Source organism: Hyperoodon ampullatus, assembly GCF_949752795.1.
Source record: "Hyperoodon ampullatus genome assembly, chromosome: 17".
NCBI classification, from domain to species: domain Eukaryota; kingdom Metazoa; phylum Chordata; class Mammalia; order Artiodactyla; family Ziphiidae; genus Hyperoodon; species Hyperoodon ampullatus.
Genome location: NC_136930.1, coordinates 25,669,207 through 25,690,353, shown reverse-complemented (window position 1 = coordinate 25,690,353; position 21,147 = coordinate 25,669,207). Strand labels below are relative to the sequence as shown.

The 21,147-nt window shown below is 34.2% G+C and overlaps 1 pseudogene across 1 annotated transcript in view; it reads right to left on the bottom strand.

Annotated features, from left to right (window-relative positions):
• Nucleotides 1–15,920: 15,920 nt before the first annotated feature.
• LOC307065310 (methylmalonic aciduria and homocystinuria type D homolog, mitochondrial-like) overlaps nucleotides 15,921–21,147 on the bottom strand; it is a 46,769-nt pseudogene continuing 41,542 nt past the window's right edge. The window contains exon 2 of the transcript in view: nucleotides 15,921–16,615. The product of the transcript in view is annotated as a methylmalonic aciduria and homocystinuria type D homolog, mitochondrial-like (transcript). The remainder of the gene's footprint in view (nucleotides 16,616–21,147) is intronic.

The following is a 21,147-nucleotide window of genomic DNA, read 5'->3' as shown; positions in this document are numbered from 1 at the left end:
TACGTTTTTTACCTTGATCCTTCAACTGCTGTGTGTTTCTCTGTCTTCTTATTTTGTTTAGCTTACTGTGTTTTTGGTCTCCTTTTCATATGATGCAGGTTAGTAATTCCCATTGTTTTTGGTGTCTGCCTCCAGTGGCTAAGGTTGATTCAGTGGGTTTTGTAGGCTTCCTGGTGGAAGGGACTTGTGCCTGTGTTCTGGTGGTTGAGGCTGGATCTTGTCTTTCTGGTGGGCAGGACTGCATCCAGTTGTGTGTTTTGGGGTGTCTGTGATCTTATTATGATTTATAGGCAGCCTTTATGCTAACGAGTGGGGTTGTGTTCCTGTCTTTCTAGTTGTTTGACAAAGGTTGTCCAGCACTGTAGGTTGCTGGTTGTTGATTGTAGCTAGGTTTTAGTGTTGAGGTGGAGATCTCTGGGAAAGCTTTTGCTATTTGATATTATGTGGAGCCAGGAGGTCTCTGGTGGATCAATATCCTGAACTCAGCTCTCCCACCTCAGAGGCACAGGCCTGACACCTGGCCAGAGCACCATGACCCTGTCAGCACCACGGCCAAGTACATGGACATTTTCTTGCCTCTTGGGAAGTCTGAGGTCTTCTGCCAACATTCAGTAGGTGTTCTGTAGGAGTTGTTCCACATGTAGATGTATTTCTGATGTATTTGTAGGGAGGAGGGTGATCTCCAAGTCTTACTCCTCTGCCATCTTGAAACTCTTGCTACATGTTGTTTTTGAAAAGGCTCCTGACAGAAGATAGAGATGCAGCCAAAGGTACTGCATACGGTGCTAACTCTCTAGTTCCATGGGGTCCAAAAACTATGTTTCTTAAAGATAAAATATTATCCTTATATTACAGGGAAACCTATTAGTTCAGTAAGTTATGTAACAGGGTTTTGTTCCTATAGAGTATATGAGTTTTTCCACATCACTTGGTGCAAAGTTGAGTTAATTACACCTTGATTAGTGTATCCATTCTTATTGTAAATTAGTCATATTTCTTTAGATTTCACTTGGAGCCTTCATCTCACAACAGACAAGCAAAATTTCATTTGGGCATTATTTTTGTTGGTACTATACTTTACTGATAACATTTGTTTGCCTATAAATAATATTTTGTGCAGTACTGCAGTTTCACATTAGTAGCCTTTCACTTTTTCAAGCACAGAAAACCTTGACGGTTTTTAAAAAACAAACAGTAGAGTAAAAATGGAGTATTTGAAATGAGAAGAAAATTGCTATGGATCTCAAATATTTCAAGATATATTGCTGTCACACAAGATCACTTCTATAAACATCCATCTACTTGTTTTCTCCAGAAGTATTTTCTATATAAATTATATATTGTCAAGCTTATATCATATTTCATGCCCTAAGAGCTTTTGCCAGATCTTGCAGCAGTAATAAATAACAATCAGGAGATGCTGTTAAAAATTACCCCACTACAAACTTAACTGTTTAACTAAAAGACTCCCACTTTAAGACAAATGTTCTGCTTTTCTTGGGTTTAAAGCTTAAACAAACTTAAGGATATTTCTATAGCACTTATTATTTTTGTCAAGAGCAGTTCATTTTTCCTAAACTGAGAATAATCTGAGATTTATTCATACTTAGTTTCTATGATCCTATTCCTCTCAGGATAAGTATAAAAAATCTTTAGTATTTAGGATTACTATTAGAAGAATAAATACAGTCTCTTTAAAAAACAAACAAACAAACAAAAAACTAACTCTTATTGTTTGACATTTAGTGATTTTCAAAACTTTACCTGTAAAATATTTATCAGTCTTAAGGATTCCAGAGCTATTTTACTTTATGTTGCCACTTCATTTTCCTAAAGTTATAACCAAATTGACCACTACCAAGATTAGCTTAAAAAAGTAACATAAAAATGTGGGGAGGGATAGTATGAAAAAGATGGCATTTTTCTCTTTCTTTATCTTATGTCATCAACTGTTTATTGATGCTAAACAATCTGCTACTCACTTGCCAGCTTTTCTTCTGTTGGGTTATGTAGAATGAGTTCTCCTTGTTTTTAGTTTTTCTGAAGCAGCTGTTTCTAGTATATTTTCCAGGGACATCTAAATTCAGGGTACATTCAACACCTCTACATTTATTTAAATACCAAAATACTCTTTGGAAGAAGATCATGAGACAGTAGTTATTCTCAGAGTATAATTTTGTAAACATGTATTAAGGTGGTAGTTAGACTTAGTTCTTTCTCCTTTTTTCCCTAAATGCCAAAAGATAGGTTCTATTCAACCAGTTTGGTTTTGGTCAGGAACACATGCTTCCTCATCAATTCATCATCAGTAATCAATTTTTATGATGAGAGTAGACATTTCATATCTCAAATCTCAATTTGAGCTAACATCTAATTCTAAAAAAAGATGGATATGCAAATAATAAAGTATTGCTATAGGATTAATGTATTAAATACTGGTTAATTTTACTTTTCCCTCTTTGTCTCTGATGAAATTCCATGATATCTACAGTTTTGTTCCATATGTGTTCATTCAGCAAACATTAATTGAGCAGGTTTTATATATAAGGCACTGTGCAAAATGATAGTGATGTGGGACACAAAGGTGATTCATTCTAGCTCATAAGAAGTCCTATGCTAGTGGGAAAGACAGACTTCTAAATAAACACAGAAATAAAACAAAATTTTAAGTGCAACTCAATGAGTGCTTTAATAGAGATGTGAGATAATCTATGAGAATAAGAGAGAATGGCTAAATTAGGCCTAATGTGAAAATAAGACCATGTTTTAGGGTTATAGTGTCTACTTCACCTTAGAAACCTAGATCACCTTAATCATTATGCATACAGACTCTGAGCAGGGAAAAAAGTAGGTGGAACATAAGCAGAGTCATCCAACTAACAACTACAATTCCAAATTGTACTAATTTAAATTTAAACCCAGTACAAATTGTAAATTTAAGCCCAGTGTTAAATTTCTTCCTCTCTAGTAATTTTTGCTATATTTCTATCCTTTTAAAAGTTGTCTTAAGGGGCTTTCCTGGTGGCGCAGTGGTTGACAGTCCGCTTGCTTATGCAGGGGACACAGGTTCGTGCCCTGGTCTGGGAAGATCCCACATGCCTCGGAGCAGCTGGGCCCGTGAGCCATGGCCGCTAAGGCTGTGCATCTGGAGCCTATGCTCCACAATGCGAGAGGCCACAGCAGTGAGAGACCCATGTACCACAAAAAAAAAAAAAAAAAAGTTGTTTTAAATTCACTTTTTATTTTCACCAATGGAGAGGCTCTTCCAATTTACATATGGGCAGACTTATTTTTTTTCTTTCCACTAAAAGTTAGTATTAAACTTTTATTTTAAAGCAATTAGCACGTTTTGTTTTATAATGGAATTAAATTAGTATTAAAAACATAATCAGCATTGTATCAACTTACCCTGAAAGTATAATGTCCTGAAATGTAACCAGTAATTTATTTGTTTGTTCGTTTAAAAAATAAATTACCCATGGAAAAAAGAACTAAATTACTTACAAAATACTGATTGACTGGAAGACTATAAATGTACTTTCTATATGTATTTTATTTTTCTGCTATGAGATTGGAGCAAAAGTGGGGATAAAGTGATATTTGCATTGAGGCTTAAAATATACCTCAAGATTTATATTCAGATATAAGTATATCTGAAGTTTGTAATTTAGACAGCTTTTAAAATATAATGAAAATTTCTAGTCCAGAAAAAATAATATAGATGCACTTTCCCCTGCTAATTCAAACTAAGCAGAAGTATAAACTCTGAATATGGTGCAAATGGCAACAAAAAGAGAACTGTGAAAGATAGTAAGAGGAAGGCAAACTGATTTGGGGATCCAAGTCCAGGGAAACAGCACAAGAGCAGGAGGTCTTACATTCTTCCACCTTACAGAAGAAGGGCTTGCAGATCCAGCCTTCCCTGGCCCCAAACTTAGCAGTAGAAGACAGCCCATATAAGATAATTCTTCCCCTTAACAGAGCAGTAATTCCTCTGGCAACCTCAAGAATCCTGACACTGATAAGTCAGATAGTTGAGACCCTGCCAAAAATAAGCAGCCAGAGGAACACTTAGCAAAGAAATAGAAGCTGTAATAAGGTACTAAGTGGAAATTATACAACTGAAAACTAAAATAAATAAGATTCCACTGGTGGGCTTGCTAGTAGAGAGGAGATGTCAGAAATTTGAGATTAGACAATGCAATTTACCCAACTGTAATAACAAAGAGTAAACAGACTGAAAAAAAATAAATGAAGAGTCTCAGGGATGTAAAAAGAACAAAAGTCTCAACAGTTCTATGATGAGAATACCATAAAAAAGAAGTAAAAGAGTGAGGCTGAATTTTCTTCATTATTGAAGAAATAATGGCAGTAAACTTACCAAATTTGGTGATAGTCACAAACCCAAAATCTAAGAAACTGACCAAATCTCACACAAGATAAACCCAAATAAATCTATGTCAAGATATATCTTGCACTTTAAAAAATTAAAGACAAACAAAAAACTTGAAAGCAGCCAAAGAGAAATAATGCTATCCTTATAGGAGAATACCATTTGTGATGACAGTTGATTTCTCATCAGAAATCATGGAGGTCAGAAAGAAGTGACACACTATCTTTCAAATGTTGAAAAAAAAAAACCTGTCAATCACAAAATCTATATCCATTAATGAAGAGTCTTTCTCATATGAAGAAAAACTAAAATAATTTGTCACTAGCAGACCTATCTTTAAAGATTGGCTGAAGGAAGTTCTTCAAATGAAAAGTAATGGTAAAAGAAAAATCTTAGAACATCATAAAGGAAGAAGTTGTGAAAAGAATTATGTCAGGAATGACTGAGATGTGACCTAAGGACCTCCAATGTTGCTGCTTGTGCTGAACTTTTGCTAAGCATTCTCAATTAAAAGTGCTGAAAGCTTGCTGAGTTGCCAAAAGGAAAAATAATGCTGAGAACTGGAATTTTTCTGGACTAAAGAAAACATAGTAACAGATGAGATGTATTCCATAACCCAATTGTATATATAGAACAATTTTACCCTCCAATCCAAATTCTTGGTAAGCAACTTACATAAAGCTGCATTAACTTTCCCTTTTCCCCATAAAACCCTCTACCCATTTTCCTCTGGTAGGATACTGTTCTGGGTTTCTTCATAACTTATAACTCTCACACTGAAATTCTAAGAATCCAGATAAACTGTCTTTTTGCCTATTTATAGTCTGTTGTTCTTTCTGTTGATGAAAGAAATATCAAAATAACCTAAAATAGACTGTTCTTTTCCACATGTTTCATAAATTATATTGGATGATTGAAAAAAATTATACCTCGATACTCAAAATAATGATATTTAAAAAGGAAGATGTTAAAGGGCATATATGGAAGTGAGAGTTCTGTGCATCTTCAAAGTGGTAAAAAGTTAATATAAATCAGTGGCTATATGTCATATATGTATATTTTGATAATAAGAGCATTCACTATATAATCTATACAATGAGAGACATCAGAAACACTATAAACATAGATAAAATTCTAGAAAAGATCAAATAACTATAGAAAGACAAGAAAAGAAAAATAGAGAATGAGGCCACATAAAACAAATAAAAAATAAACAATAAAATGGCAGACTTAATTGCTAACATATCCATAATTAACTTAAATGTAAGTTCTCTGACATTAACAAAATCAAACTAGAAATAAATGACAGAATACATTAGGAGAATCTCAAGACATTTAGAAATTAAACAGTAAACTACTAGTCAATTTGTAAAGAAAAGTTTCAAAGGAAATTTAAGACCACATAAATTGAACAAAAAAGAAAATAAAAAGTAATGTGTAATGCAGCTAAAGTAGTTCTAAAGAGGGAAATCTATAGCAATAAATGCTTACATTAGAAAAAAATAAATATTTTAAATCAATAATCTGTTTCAATCTTAAAAAAATAGAAAAGGAAGAGCAAAATAAATCCAATGCAAGCAGAAGAAAGGAAATAATAAAGATTAAAAACAATAAAATTAAAAATAAGAAAATAGAAAAATTGATAAAAACAAAAAACTAATTCTTTTAGAAAAAATCAATAAAATTGACAAGGCTCTGTCAAGGCAGACAATAATAAAAAGAAGATGTGATATTAAGAGTGATGTAGAACACCAGTATTGAGTGAAATAGAAGATATAACTACAAATCCTGCAGCCATTACACAGATAGTGAAGGAATACTAGGAATAATTTTATACTCATAAATTTGACAGCTTAGAAAAAAGTGATTATTTCCTCAAAATCCACAAACTACCAAATTCAATAAAGATGATATAGGCAATATAAGTAGCCCTATAACCATTAAGAATTTTAATCTGTAATTTAAATACTCCTAAAAATAAATACCAGATTCAGTTGGTTTTACTGGCCAAAACTACCAAACATTTAAAACAGAAATTATCAATACAATAATTGTATGCAATCTCTTCAAGAAAATAGAAGAGGATGGAAAACTTCCCAATTCACTTTATGAGGTCAGTATTACTGTTATAATAAAACCAGACAAAGGCAGTACAAAAAAATATAAAAATACAGACCAATAACTCTTATGAATTTATATGCAAAACCCTCAACAAAATACTAGCAAACAGAATCCAGCAATGTATAAAAGAGAATAATACAGATGATCAGAAATGCAATGCTTATTCAAAAATCAAACATAATCTATTGTATCAATAAGACAAAGAAGAAAGATCATGTGATTTTATTAATTGATATAGAAAAACATTTGACAAATTCCAATACCCATTCGTTAAAAAAAAAACTTGACAATTACCAATAGAAGGGAATTACCTAAATTCAATAAAAAAACATTTAAAAAATCCTGTGGCTAATAACATACTTAATGGTAAAATTTTGCATGCTTTTCTCCTAAGATCAGGAATAAACCAAGAATGTCCACACTCATCACTTTTATTCAAACTTTTATCCACTTCGGTAGGACAAAAATAAAATAAAAGGCATACAGATTGAAAAGGAAGAAATTAAACTCTTTGTATTTGAAAATGACATGATTGTGTATGTAGAAAATCCACAAAAAAATTGCAAAAATTATCCTAGAACTTTTAATAAGTGAGTTTAGCAGGGTTTGGGGATATAAAATCAACACACAAATATCAATTGCATTTTTACCTACTAAGAATGAACAAAGAATTTTTAAAACTAAATGTTATTTGCTATCACTCCAATAAAATAAAAGACTTAGGTATTCAGTTAGGAAAATATTTAAGAATCTTTCTGCATGCTGAAAATTACAAAATGGAGATGAAAGAAATACAAGAAACCTAAGTAAATGGAGGGACACATTGTGGCCGTGGATTGGATGTTTCAACATAGTAAACATGTCAGTTGATCTATGTGTCTAATGCAATTTCTACAAATACCCCCATAAGATTTTTTCATTGACAAGTGTAAGCTTATTTCAAAATTTACATAGAAAGGCACAGGCCATAATACAGTTAAATCAGTTTTGACAAAGAAGAATAAGGTGGGGGGACTCACTCTACCTGATATTAAGCCTTTCTATATAACTACAGTGTCATTTGTAATGACAAAATTATAGACGTGGTAAACAAATTTGTGGTTGCTAGGAATTAAGGATGTGGTATGTGGTTGTGAGGTGGAAGTAGTTACAAAAGGGCAGCGAGAAGGATCCTGTGATGTTACCACCGTTTAGAATATTGACTCTAGCAGTGAATACATGAACCTAAACATGTGATTCAATTCTATGGAATTTAATTAACATGTACATGATTGCAAGTGAAACTGGGGAAATCTGAATAACATTGTTGGATTGTATTTATGTCTGTATACTGATTGTGATATTATATTACAGATATGTAAAATATTACCTTTGGAGAAATTGGGCAACTTGTGCAAGAGATCTCTCTGTATTATTTTTACAACTGTGTGTGAATCTATAGTTACCTTGATTAAAAATTCAATTAAAAATATAATAAAACCTCACTGTAGGACCTGGAACAAGAAGGAATTCAAAAGAGCTTCTTGTATTACCTGGTTAGCTTCATCTTGTTCACTGTTTTAGAGTGAATATTCACTGAATTAAAACCTCGAGGGTAAGTCCATACCTAATTCCTCTCTGTACCACTAAATCTGGCATAGAGTTTGTCACACAGCAAGTGCTTAAGAAATGTTTAATAAATAAATGAATGAAGCAGAAAAACAAACCTGTTAACATTCATTCACTTTACCCTCATTTTGTTGTCTGAATTATTCAGAACTTTTCTAAGGATCAGGAAAAAATATTGAAATTTAACTTAACTTCTTGGAACTCATGTGCCAATAAGTAAACCTTAAAATCCCTTTTCGTTTAGCTCAAAGAAGATGAAATTGTGAATAAAGGAATTGACTCCAAATCCACACTCATTTCTCTAGTGTTTATTTCATCAGTAAATATTTATCAAGGGTAATCTGCAAATTTGTTACCTGATAATTAACCATGTCTTAATTCAGGCACTTGTTAATTTATTATCTCATTTGAACCCATTGAAGGGAAAGGAATCAAAAAATAATTATAATTTGGTATTTGATAACTAATGGATCCTTGTCTTGGTGATTCACACCTTAATTTGAGACTCTGAAAAAGAATATTTTGATGAATATGCACAATTTTCTGTGTGAAACAGGAAAAAGATGGGGAGGGACATATTTTGCTCCTTTTTTGTCCACTCTCCTATTAAAAAGGTGAGATAGAATGATTGAATTGTTCCATTCAGATAAAGATAACATAAGAAAAAAAATAAGGCAAATCATAATCAGTATCTCAGAATTCCTGGCTGATAAGAAGTGTAAGGTACCCTATATCGGTTGACAGAGAAGATAGTATTCGTTGGCCATACTTAGTTCTGCTCCTCTGAAGCTGGCCTTAGTGGACCAGGAGATGTTTTATTTGCTATAATAATGACCCTTTCTTAATCTTCATTAAGAGACAAAATCTAAATCTTCTGGACAAATGAAATGAGGAACTTACCTTACTTCACCCAGCAGATCACTCTCTTTGTGAGAAATATGTAAACTGTATTTGTTGAGGAAGAATCATAATATGCATACAGTTGCTCATAAAGTGTTTGTAACCAATTTACTTAGAATACTTTCAAGCCACAAATAAAAGTAAGCCTAGAAGGACATTTAAGGTGTAGAAATATATGTATTTTCCCAAAGAAAAAGAAATTAGTAATTAAGATATTTCAATCCCACTGGTCTAACTCCATTCTTATGCTATATATATGACAACCTTATATTTAAAATAAAATTTTAATCAATTACATTAAAATCACCTGTTACACTTATTTTAATCACTGATTCTGAGTCACCTTAAGACTCACTGAACTTGAATTTGTGCTTTGGCTTTGTGTTGTTTAGCTCTCATGGTGTGTGTTAATAGTACGTGTGGTTTCAGGAACTTGCAAGAAACAAGCCCAGTCAGAAAGAATCTTGAGAACTAATCTCAGAGCCGCTGCTATTTTATTTTTTGCTATGATGTTTCCTTAGCAAGATATCTCTCTTCTAGAAAGACACGTTACATGCTCATACCTACCACTTGTATTACCCATGATTACATCTTCTTCATGTTCACTAGCCTCTAAAGTTGCCCTAATACTTTTTAGGGAGAAGAGAAGAAAAGAAGGTAGAGGCATCTTTGCTCTTTCCAGGTTTTGGAGCCCTCTCATCTCACTCCCCTCTTCTTCAACAAAAAACAGACAAAGATGTCTCTCTGCTGCTAACAGATTCTGCCGTGAAGTTTCTATTTCAGTGGCTTTTTGTTACGCACTAATATAGATACTCTCTAGTATGATGTCCAAATATATACTTCAAAACACCCTTGAGGTTCTGAAGTACTTAAATCTTGTTTTTGGGCTATGTGCATAAGGCAACAGTTTATCCAGTGCATTTTGAGGATGTTTATAAAGAGGCCTGTGTTAGAGAGATGTCCACAGCTCCCTGCACCACTTGGGTGACTCATGGGGGTGAGGTTCCATTCAATTATCCAGCAAATAGTATTGAGTGCCTACAGTGTGCCTGGGAATATATTAAGGACTTACAATGGAAGGATACATAAAACACTGAGGTTGTCCTCAAGGATCTGGCAGGTTTTATTGAGGAGACAAACAAGAAGACAAGGAAAATACAGTGTAGAAATATGGGGAAACAAATAGCACTATGGGCATAAAAAGAAAGAGAGACAAAAAAGTCAGCAGCCTCCAGGAGCAATAGCCAGAGGTTGGAATATAATTTGGGGCATGATAATAGATAAGAAAGAGGGCACTGTGGTCTGGACACATAACAATAATGTGAATGCTGTGCTAAATAGTATATACTTTATTTTGAGGTTAACATGAGCAATTTGAAGAGCTTTGTGATCTTATTTGCATATTTGCTAAAGAGTAGAAGCTAAAGAGACCAGTTAAGAGGAGGTAGCAGTGAGGATAAGAAATGTCAGTCATTTCAAGAGCAATTAGTGAGATATAATAAAAAGGACCTAATGATTAATAAGATTTGGTATATATGAGCAGAAAGAGCTAAGAAAAGAAACCCTAATTTTCTCTTGGGAATCAGAGGGGATGGTTGTGCCTTTTACTCAGATATGTAACCCTAGAAAAGACAGGTCACACAGGTGACACTGGAAAGAGAGCAGTCCTACGGAATGCCAGAGTACCCTGACCCAAATTCCAGAGGGTCCCTGTATAATCAGGAACATGTTTCACTAAACTGCCCAATAAGAAAATGCAAGCTGGGAAGAATGCTTACTTTATAAAAACTCTAAGTAAAGAAGTTTAGAAAAATGGCCAAAAACAACCCATAACATAAAATTACTGATTTTTCTTCTTTTTTTTTTCTACTGAAGTCACCAAATGACTTTTGAATAACTAACATGAAACATATTCTAAGATTCCTTCTTGGGAATGACTGCTATTGTTCAGTGATATCCATTTTCTTTTTCTTTTTTCGTCCAATGCACAGAGATCAGTTGTGTTGCCCATTCTTCCTAAATAAGATCAAGGTCATAGGACTGAGTACTGGTCAATGAAATGTTAGCAAAAATGAATCCAGGCCTGGGACCATGAAAACCTGCTGTACACTATTCCCTTTCTCTCTTCACATCCCATAATGATCTTGAGCATCATGTACTAAAGATAGTGGTCCCACAGTATAGAAGGACCTGGAATATCTAAAAGACTACAGGAGCAGAGCCCCCCTGCCCATCACAGTGGTTTGTTTCATGAGCAAATGACTGGGTTAAACAATTGAGATTTGGGGGTTGTTTTAAACATTTTTAACATACCCCAACTGATAGTTTTGATACCAGGAATAGTGTCCTACTGAACAAAAATGTTGACTACGTGACATCCACTTTGTGATCAGAGACTGGACAGAGTAGAAACTGATTTTCAAAGCTGGAAAATTTATAATACATGTTATGAAACACTTCATGACACCATCACCTGCAACAGCCTGGAAGAAAGTCCATGCCAAGAGCTCTAGGGGAAATGGTTGGAAGAATTAAAACCTTAGTTTGTGTTGACAATTATTAGCTATACTTGGCAAGAAGGAGGTAAGTTCAGAGACTGCTAGATACAGTGAAATAAGAAAGAGAAAGGAAACCAGAGTAGAAAGTAGTCTGGGGATTTGTGGCCTTGAAGTCTTAGAAAAGTGTATGTGTTTAAGCAAAAGAAAAGGGAACTACCTTTGAGAAAACAGCAAAAGCATATTAAAATCCAGATTTTTAGTTTTCCACTCAAACTATAAAGCCTCAAGGTAGAAGCTATTAAATTAATAGAGATAAATATTGGGCAAGGATGCAAAGAAATGATGCAGATTTAAGTATTATGGCTATAGAAGTATTTATATATGGTTATTGGCACTGAAAACTGATTGAGAGTAGATCAGAAGCCCATTAAGTTCTACAGCAGGGGGAATTTTATTCTCAAAGGAACTATGAGTCCTGTTGCTAAAATTCTAACTATTTAAAAAAATTTGACATCATCCAAGAACCATTTCAAATGTGGTCAAAGAAGACTCACTGCTTTTCCTAAATATCAGTGCTAGGGTTCATGAAAAAAATGGGAAAAGTGTTCCTTTCAAAGATTAGAAACAGAAGTAATCAGAGAATATCCCTCACTGCCAGTTCAGGGACCCAGTGCTCACCTCTCAAGATCCTGGTAATTCTACCGAACTGCTGAAAATCTTCTCAATGCCTTCTCTCTAATTGTAAGTTTTTATCAGTTGTCCTATCCCTATTTACCATAGTATATTAGTGAGAATTGATGGGGGGTGGGCGTGTTTTAGATCATAGGTTGATCACACCAAGAAGAATTGCATTCTGACTTAGTAGTAAAAAGTACTTCACATTTTCCTAGAGATTTTGGACCACGGCTGAATGCAGTTACTAAATGGTGGTATTTTAGGATTTCTCCCTTGTGGAGGGGTGAATGCACTCTACAGATGGAATAAAGCACGAGATGTATATGTGGTTGCTCCAGAGTAGACTGCCAGACACTGCTGGCGCTTGATCAAACCCATTTCCTCCTCTGATACATGGACTGCTATTTGCCTGCTGTTTTCTCTTCCACTTTATGGTTAATCTTGGAGGCTGGTGGTGCCAGAAGATGGATAGTATCTTGTCCATGACTGCAAGGAGCTGAGGTTCGTTTTAATATACCTTGTAACATTAGTGAAGCTACTGTGAAGTTGCAATTGTATGTTATAGGTATTATATATATATATATATAGATAGATAGATAGATAGATAGATAGATAGATATGAATGCATTCCTTTTTAGCAGCTTCCAGATCTCAACAACTAGACTGTGGTTTAACTATAAACTTTTTTCAAATGTTATTGTCTTTTCATTTTCTGTTGCAGATTTCACTGATACGTTTGGGTAAGCAATATTCAGAGATTTTCCCAAAAGAAAAGACATTGAAGAATGAGGTTAGTAATTTTTACATAATTATACATTAAATACCTAATTTGCCATTCATTACAAGAATAAGAATTGGCCAAATTAATATATGCTTTTAATTACATTAGGTAATTACATTTCACAGTTTAAAATGATAATTGGTACATTATTCATGCAACACCCTTTTGAAACTTGATCTTTTTAGCTCAGAAGAAGTATGGTATAGTTACAAAAGAAAAACTTAACAGTGGCCTTCATCCTTGTCTTGTCACTGAAAAATTTTGCCACTTTTGACAAGTAATTCCTCCTTAAATATCTGGTTTTCACATATTAATAAAATGAAGTTAGAAATACCTATCTTTCATTTTTTTATACAGGTCATATAATTTAAGCAATAAAAATCTCTTAGCCTGATAAACACTCAGGGGAAATATCTATATTCTTTCTATTATTCATTTTCTCAGTAACAGTTAATTATGAACCAAATTAATTTTTATAACTGCCATGCCCCCAAATCAGAGGAAGAGACGTTGACAAGCGTAAAGTCAAAGAAAACAATCTGTCTGTTTAAAATATGAGCTTTTGAGATCGGAAGAAAATGATTCACTCAGAATAAATTCTACCTATGGCATCAATGCTACATTTTGAATTAGCCCTAATACCCACAGACTTCACTAATTTGTATTCATTAAAATTTTTATTTATTCTGCAATATTATTGAACACTTCTCTGTACTAGGGATTTTAGTCAGGCTTTAAATATACATATGGGAGTCATCTGCCTAGAAGTGATGATCATTAAAAAAGAGAAAGGATGAGATCACTGAAGCAATAAGTGTATAAAGAAGAAAACAAAATAAAAATAGGCCATTTAGAGTCTAGTAATGAAAAGAAGATTCAAGTTGGTAAAAAAAAAAAAAAAGTGGGAGAAGTACAAAATAATACATTCTTACCAAAGCCAGAGCTTTAAGAGATTGGAATAAGCAATAGTATTAAATATGGCAGAGATTTTATGGAGCATAAAATCTAAGAAAGATATTGAGAAGACCAATTGTACGAATGTTTCACAAATAAAATGACCTTTTTGAATAACAAAAAATACATTTTAAAGTATGATACATCTTATCCTTTTCAAAACTTCTACTTTATCTTGAGATTTTCCCTAGCTCTTCCAGCTTACATTAAAAGTTCCGTCTCAGTTAGAGTTTGTATTACTTGTAAAATAAGCCTACACACCTGTTTCAGGATATGACAAACTTGGACTTTTTTTTTTTTTTGACTCTCCTCTCTGTTTTCTTACCACTTGTACATCTCTTGATTATTGCCCTATTAATTATTACTTTACAATTGCTAGAGTCATCTTACATTTGGACATGATAAAATCTGAACATATTTCAATTGTTTCTGAAATCAGGGTTATTTCATCTTTGGTATGGACTTGATAAGTAACTTTTATACTCTGTCCTTCCCTTTCAAAATACAGATTCACATACTATATCAGAATCATTTTATTTTTTCCCTTTCAAAGATAAGATAAAAAAGGAAGGCAAAAAACATTTCTCCTCTTATGATTAAGAAAAGCCACCAATTATTAATTAATTATATTTATGTGAACATTGAAACCTTTGCATTGATATTTTGATCAAGTGTATATAAAAAGTAAAAAATAAATCTAAGCTAAACTTATGAAAAGGAACATTCTTTAGCCTATATCTTCTTTTCCAATTCCTACACCCAAGAAGCAACTACTTTGAATGTCATTTAGTTGATTGTTATGTTATTTACCTAATATTTTTAAATAACATGCTATTGCTAGGTATTTTTTCTTTTAGTTTTAATTGTCATCGTAGTACTTCACATTATAGAAGATGAGGATTTAGCTTTCTCATATTATTACTCTTAGACCTAGGAAAGTGAGGCTCTTGCTTTGGCCCTGTCCCTCAGTGAGCTTTGGTGTCTAAGTGCTTTTCTTCTGCCTAGGACTTACCTGATCTGGCAGTGCCTCCCAGGTGGAGCACTTCAAGCTAGGACCAGGTCTCAAGTGGACACAGATCCCAGTTTTTCATCTTTAGGATTCTTTCTCATCTAAATCTGTGTCTAGGGTCAATCAGATGTCCTAAAGTTTCAGGATTCATGTCTACAAGGATTTCCAAGGCCCCTAAGGCCAAACCTAGTGGCACAGGTACCCTGGAGTGTAGGTCATTCTTGCTAGATGATGTGCTATTTCTTTCTGAAAATCATGGGAGTTTGGTCTGTGATATTACTATGATACACTGAATTTTGATGACTCTCACATAAAACCCAGGATGCCCTCAGGATTCTGGACTACCAGTGCTAGAACCCTAGACTGGAGGATTGAAGACAACTTTGCTCTTGAGCTGTGTGTGAGGACCCATTTATCAGCTCTGGCCAATCTATGCTTAGACCCCAGTGCAACCTCTGGTTTAGCGCTCCTGAAAGAGTGCATGCATTATTTACCCTGTGGACCCCAGCAGTGAAACACAGTGTCGTCACCCCACACTCTCTTCATACTCTGCACCACAGCTCAGACATTCAGTTAGGAGTAGCCATTCTATATCTTCTGACACTCTTTAAGAATGTCACTTGGCAATGTCAGCAGACTCTTCTGATCAATTTATTTTCTTGTCTCCAAGCTATTGTGCTCTCATGAGTTGATTGTAAAATTTACTAAAAATGAAGAGCACAATTATTGCACCAAGAGGCCCACTCCTCCCTAAGTCCATTGTCCCTTTGCCAGTCCTCCATACTGGTGGTAAGGTGGAAAACAATGGTGTCATCAATATCTAAAGATATCTCATTCTAGGAATGCAGTGATAACTGAAAGAGTTCAAAAGAAGACTGTCAAGATCTGAGAAAGGTTAACATTTTATTCTAATACTTACAAGCTAATAGGTTAGTCTTTTACTATTTCAAGGATTTTGGAAAATAAAATAAGATGCCTGGGTCAGAGATAAAAGTCTTTGTTTGTATATGGTCCAAAAACTGACAAACCAGATGATGGGTCAAAAAGTCAGCCAAGTAGCCTTCAACATAGCAATTTCCTTAACACAGTTGATGAACTTTTCTAAGAGCATTCTTTTTCCTTTTCTACCTCCTCACTCCAGTCACATCATTCTTAGTTTTCTGTGTTACAGTCAAAATCATTAGTTTGTTGGTGGCAACTTCTGGAAATAGTGGTTCAAAATCTCTTTGCAGCAATTCCAGACATGTTTGGATTGCACACTCTACTCTGGCATTTTCAAAGTAAGTTTCTGCACTGTTAATTTATTGCTCAAAAGTGCATCATTACCCTGAAATTCATTCACATATTGTGCCATAACAAACTCATGTCTTTCACTGGATAAAGGTTCTGCTAGAACATCAGGTAAAGTTTTATGAACTTGGCTTTTCTTCTGTGATGCAGTCCCATTGAGGTGACAATCAAAACCTATGTCCCCAGGAACCTGGAATCTCTGATCCTGAGGTCCAAATGGTCCCATAGTTTCATCAGGAAAAACTGTTCGATAGCAGATATCTGTAGGTGCAGTGGCCACATGAGACTCATCAGAACCTGAAGATCCTGCAGTTGAAAAGGCTCTGGAATTGACAACCCTTTTAACTAAAGAGCAAACTCCTGGGAGATAGGAAACCAGTCTGGCTCTGTTTCAGAGCACTTCACTCTTTATGACAGTCTCTAGGTCCATCCACATCTCTGCAAAGGGCACAATTTCATTCCTTTTTATGGCTGAGTAATATTCCATTGTATATATGTACCACATCTTCTTTATCCATTCCTCTGTTGATGGACATTTAGGTTGCTTCCATGTCCTGGTTATTGTAAGTAGTGCTGCAATGAACATTGGGGTACATGTATCTTTTGGAATTATGGTTTTCTCAAGGTATATGCCCAGTAGTGGGATTGCTGGGTCATATGATAGTTCTATTTTTAGTTTTTTAAGGAACCTCCATACTGTTCTCCATAGTGACTGTATCAATTTACTTTCCCACCAACAGTATGTAAGAAGGTTCTTTCTTCTTCACTCCCTCTCCAGCATTTATTGTTGTAGATTTTTTGAAAATGTCCATTCTGATTGGTGTGAGGTGTTACCTCAGAAAGACAGATGAATGCTATCGACATTTAGGATCCTCTATTGATGATCTTCACTTCTGTAAACTGATTCATCACAGTCTCTGTGGTACCCATGTGGTTGTAGGAAGTATCTTCACTAATGCAACACCAGATTGACATATTATGAAGAAATTAAGTGGAAACTAGCAGTAATGTCAACTTATTTGCTCTGCTATTTGTAACATTTGGGATGACCTATAAACATTTTCAAAGGCTTCAGTTTTTAAAATTTCCTTCCTTGTAGGTATTTATTTCAATGTTTATGAATTTACAATATTGGCAAGTAGTTTGTGATTTTTAAATTTCAAATGTTCATTCATATTATCATTAAATACATCTTGAGCACATCCTCACTGTAGGGAATGTGGTAACTAACATGTAATCAGGGTATGATCTCATATTTTTATTTTTCCCCTCAGTTGGAAAATCTCAGTTTTAATTATTTTTCTCTGAAAATAAATCATACATTTGGTTATCAAAAAAAATCTTTTTTACTCATAGCAGAGCAAGCAGCATGAGTATACAAATATTTATGTCAGTTCCCTGACTGATCTCCAATTTCTACTGGTTGTGCAAAGAAGAGCAGATGACACCTGCACACACAGAGATACAGAACTTTTATAATGGGCAATAAGCATCCATGCCCTTTGTCTGAAGAAAGACAATATTTGTATCTTACCCTTTGTCTGAAGAAAGACAATATTTGTATCTTAAAACGTAGCAGAATAGTAGATTCTATTTCTATGCTATAAAATTTCAAACCATAAATTTAATATAAACAGAAAACAGAATATCATTTAGGTTTTCCTTCTGGATGAAACTTGCATTTGTGATCAATGTTAAACAAGCTCAGTGATAATCTTTGGGAGAGTTATTGAAAGGCAGTGTTCCCTGGCAGAACCATAGATGACATAGTATCATGAGTAACAATAAGTCTGAAGACTTATTATGGGGGAGGGAGGAGGTTCTCACTGATTTTTGAAACTGTGGCTTCATGTTGTTCATTGTTTTTTTTTAACTTTCTCAGATAATACTTCTTCAAACTTGACATCTGCCCCATTCTCTCCTCTTCTTGCACATCAATACGTGTATATAAGGCCTTCTCCTGAATATTTTCTTTTACTTTGTTTTCTGTGTCTTGCACTCTTATTTTTCTTATTGCATTAGTCTAGATATTTCATTCTGACTTAGTTTTGTTCATTAGTTTACTTTTATTGTACTAATCTAAACTGAAATATATCCTTTGAGTTCTTAGGTTCAGTTATAATTTATTTTTTTTAGTTCAGATTTTTTTCTTGAATAGACAAATTTGTCCTTTATATCCTTTGATAAAATGACCAGAGCTATTTTATTGTCAGTCTGATAATTCCAGTATTACATTTTCCCATGTTGTTCATCTAGTTTTATTATTTTTGCTATTTTTATTTATGTCTTTAGTTCCATTGTACTACTAGTTATTTTTAATCTTGGTGGGACATTATGGCCCAACATTGTAGGAATGATTGAGGCCTCAGATAATACAATCTCCCTCTGGGAAGAATTTACATTGATTGTGATAGATAATTCTCACGACTTTTTTTTTACTGAAGTATAGTTGATTTACAATATTTTGTTAGTTTAAGGTATATAGCACAGCAATTCAGTTATTTATTTTTTTTTTGAAGATTACATTTCTTAACAGGTTATTAAAAGATACTGAATACAATTCACTGTGTTATAGAGTAAATCCTTGTTGCTTATCTATTTTACATCTAGTAGCTTGTATCTGCTAATCCCATACTCTTAATTTGTCCCTTTCCATCTCTCTCCCCACTTCGGTAACCATAAATGTGTTTTCTATGTCTGTTAGTCTGTTTCTATTTTGTGTATAGATTCATTTGTAGAGCTGTTAACCCTTCTAGACGTCAGACTATACTACAAAGCTACAGTAAGCAAAACAGAATGGTACTGGCACAAAAGTAGACACACAAATCAATGGAACAGATTAAAGAGCCCAGAAATAAACCCACACATCTGATGACTTTCTCCATACACCTCTTCTGCCTCTTCTCAGTCATAAAACTTTCTAATTCAGAAGAGGAGATGTGTACATACACAAACACACACATACACCTCTTTCATTAAAAATAAACCTGCCTGGGAAAACCTAAAGAAATCAAAACAAAACAAAACAAAACTAATATAAAGAAAATTCTAAGATTCCAAATAAGCAAAATATATTTTAAAAAGGTGGGAGAGAGGCTTCCCTGGTGGCGCAGTGGTTGAGAGTCCGCCTGCCGATGCAGGGGACATGGGTCCATGCCCCGGTCTGGGAAGATCCCACATGCCATGGAGCGGCTGGGCCCGTGAGCCATGGATGCTGAGCCTGCGCATCCGGAGCCTGTGCTCCACAATGGGAGAGGCCACAACAGTGAGAGGCCCAAATACCGCAAAAAAAAAAAAAAAAGGTGGGAGAGGCAATAAAACATTTTACCACTACAAGAGAAAGTTAGAAAAGAAAGAAATAATATAAAAAGTGGTGAATTATAAACACAAAATTTTATGATAGAAATAAGTGGATAAATTAGATATCAACAAATATGGCCTCCACCTATACACATATACATAATGCAAAAAAGTCATAATTTCATTATAAATTGAACAAATCCACTTATATAGTCATATTTTAATGCATATTTCAGAACATGATAGTTGAATATAGCAAGGTTATGTGAGATTTGATCTAGTTAATATAAAACCCATTTTTAATTTGTTTTATTGTTATTATTTTTTGTGGTACTCAGGCCTCTCTCTGTTGTGGCCTCTCCCATTGTGGAGGACAGACTCCGGACTTGCAGGCTCAGTGGCCATTGCTCACAGGCCCAGCTGCTCCGTGGCATGTGGGATCCTCCCAGACTGGGGCACGAACCTGTGTCCTCTGCATCGGCAGGTGGACTCTCAACCACTGCACCACCAGGGAAGCCCCATAAAACCCATTTAATATTCTACACATATAAGAGCAAATTCACATGTAGTTAAATATAATTTATTAGTTTACAAACTGAATTTCAGATTCTTTCAAGATAACAATATAATATAATCTATGTTCCTTTAACCGCAATCAAATTACAAGCATTGCAATAGATTTTATCAGTGCTGTGCAATATTATTTGTCCTTTCATGCAGGAGAGACTGAATCCCCTGGACTTCTGAATTCCACGTTTTGCCATTTGATTTACTTGGGTGAATTAAATGTGAATGGAATCAATATGCAGACTGCAAATTTTGAGCATTGCTTTTAGCTTTATTGAAATCTACTTGACACCAAACATTGTGTAAGTTTAAGGGGTACAATGTGATAATTTGACACACCATATATTGTAAAATTATTACCACAATAAGGTTTGTTAACACATCCATTACCTCACAAAAGTACCTTTTTTAATGTGTAGTGTTTAGTTTCATACAAAAACATTTCTACAACCTTCAATTGTTGACTTTATCTTTTTGGAATAAGTTGCATAAATTTTTAACATCAGTACCAAGGAATTTAAGAAGGAGAGATCTATCCCAGGCTCTAGCAGATATTTAAAACTATAATACTCATTTAATATAAAAATCTAATATTTTTCAGAGGAGAAGACACATTTCCAGCACCAAAATCCCTTTTAAGTACTTATCAACCCATGATTGTTCCTGACTTTTGCAAAAGGCTTATTAAATTCAACACCAAAGCACATGCCACTTATTGATCTTAATATAATAATAAAGTCAAACAACTCTTTTGTTCCCAAACAGTCATATTTATTTCCAGACTTCTTAGATGCTTTCTTATCTGGAGGAGAAAAAAAAAAAAAAAAAAAACCAAAACAACTATCTCTTGGAGAAACAGATATTCACCAGCTTTGCTTTTTTTTCCTGTTAAACAGTAATGTTCACAGGGTTTTAGTCAATTATTAAAAATATTGCCAACAGTTTTCTAGTCACAATGTGTTCTGTTTGGTAAACCAAAATGGTTGTTACACTCTATCAAATGGTAAACTGAAAACAGAAAATATGCTTTGAAAGTGAGGAATACCAAAAT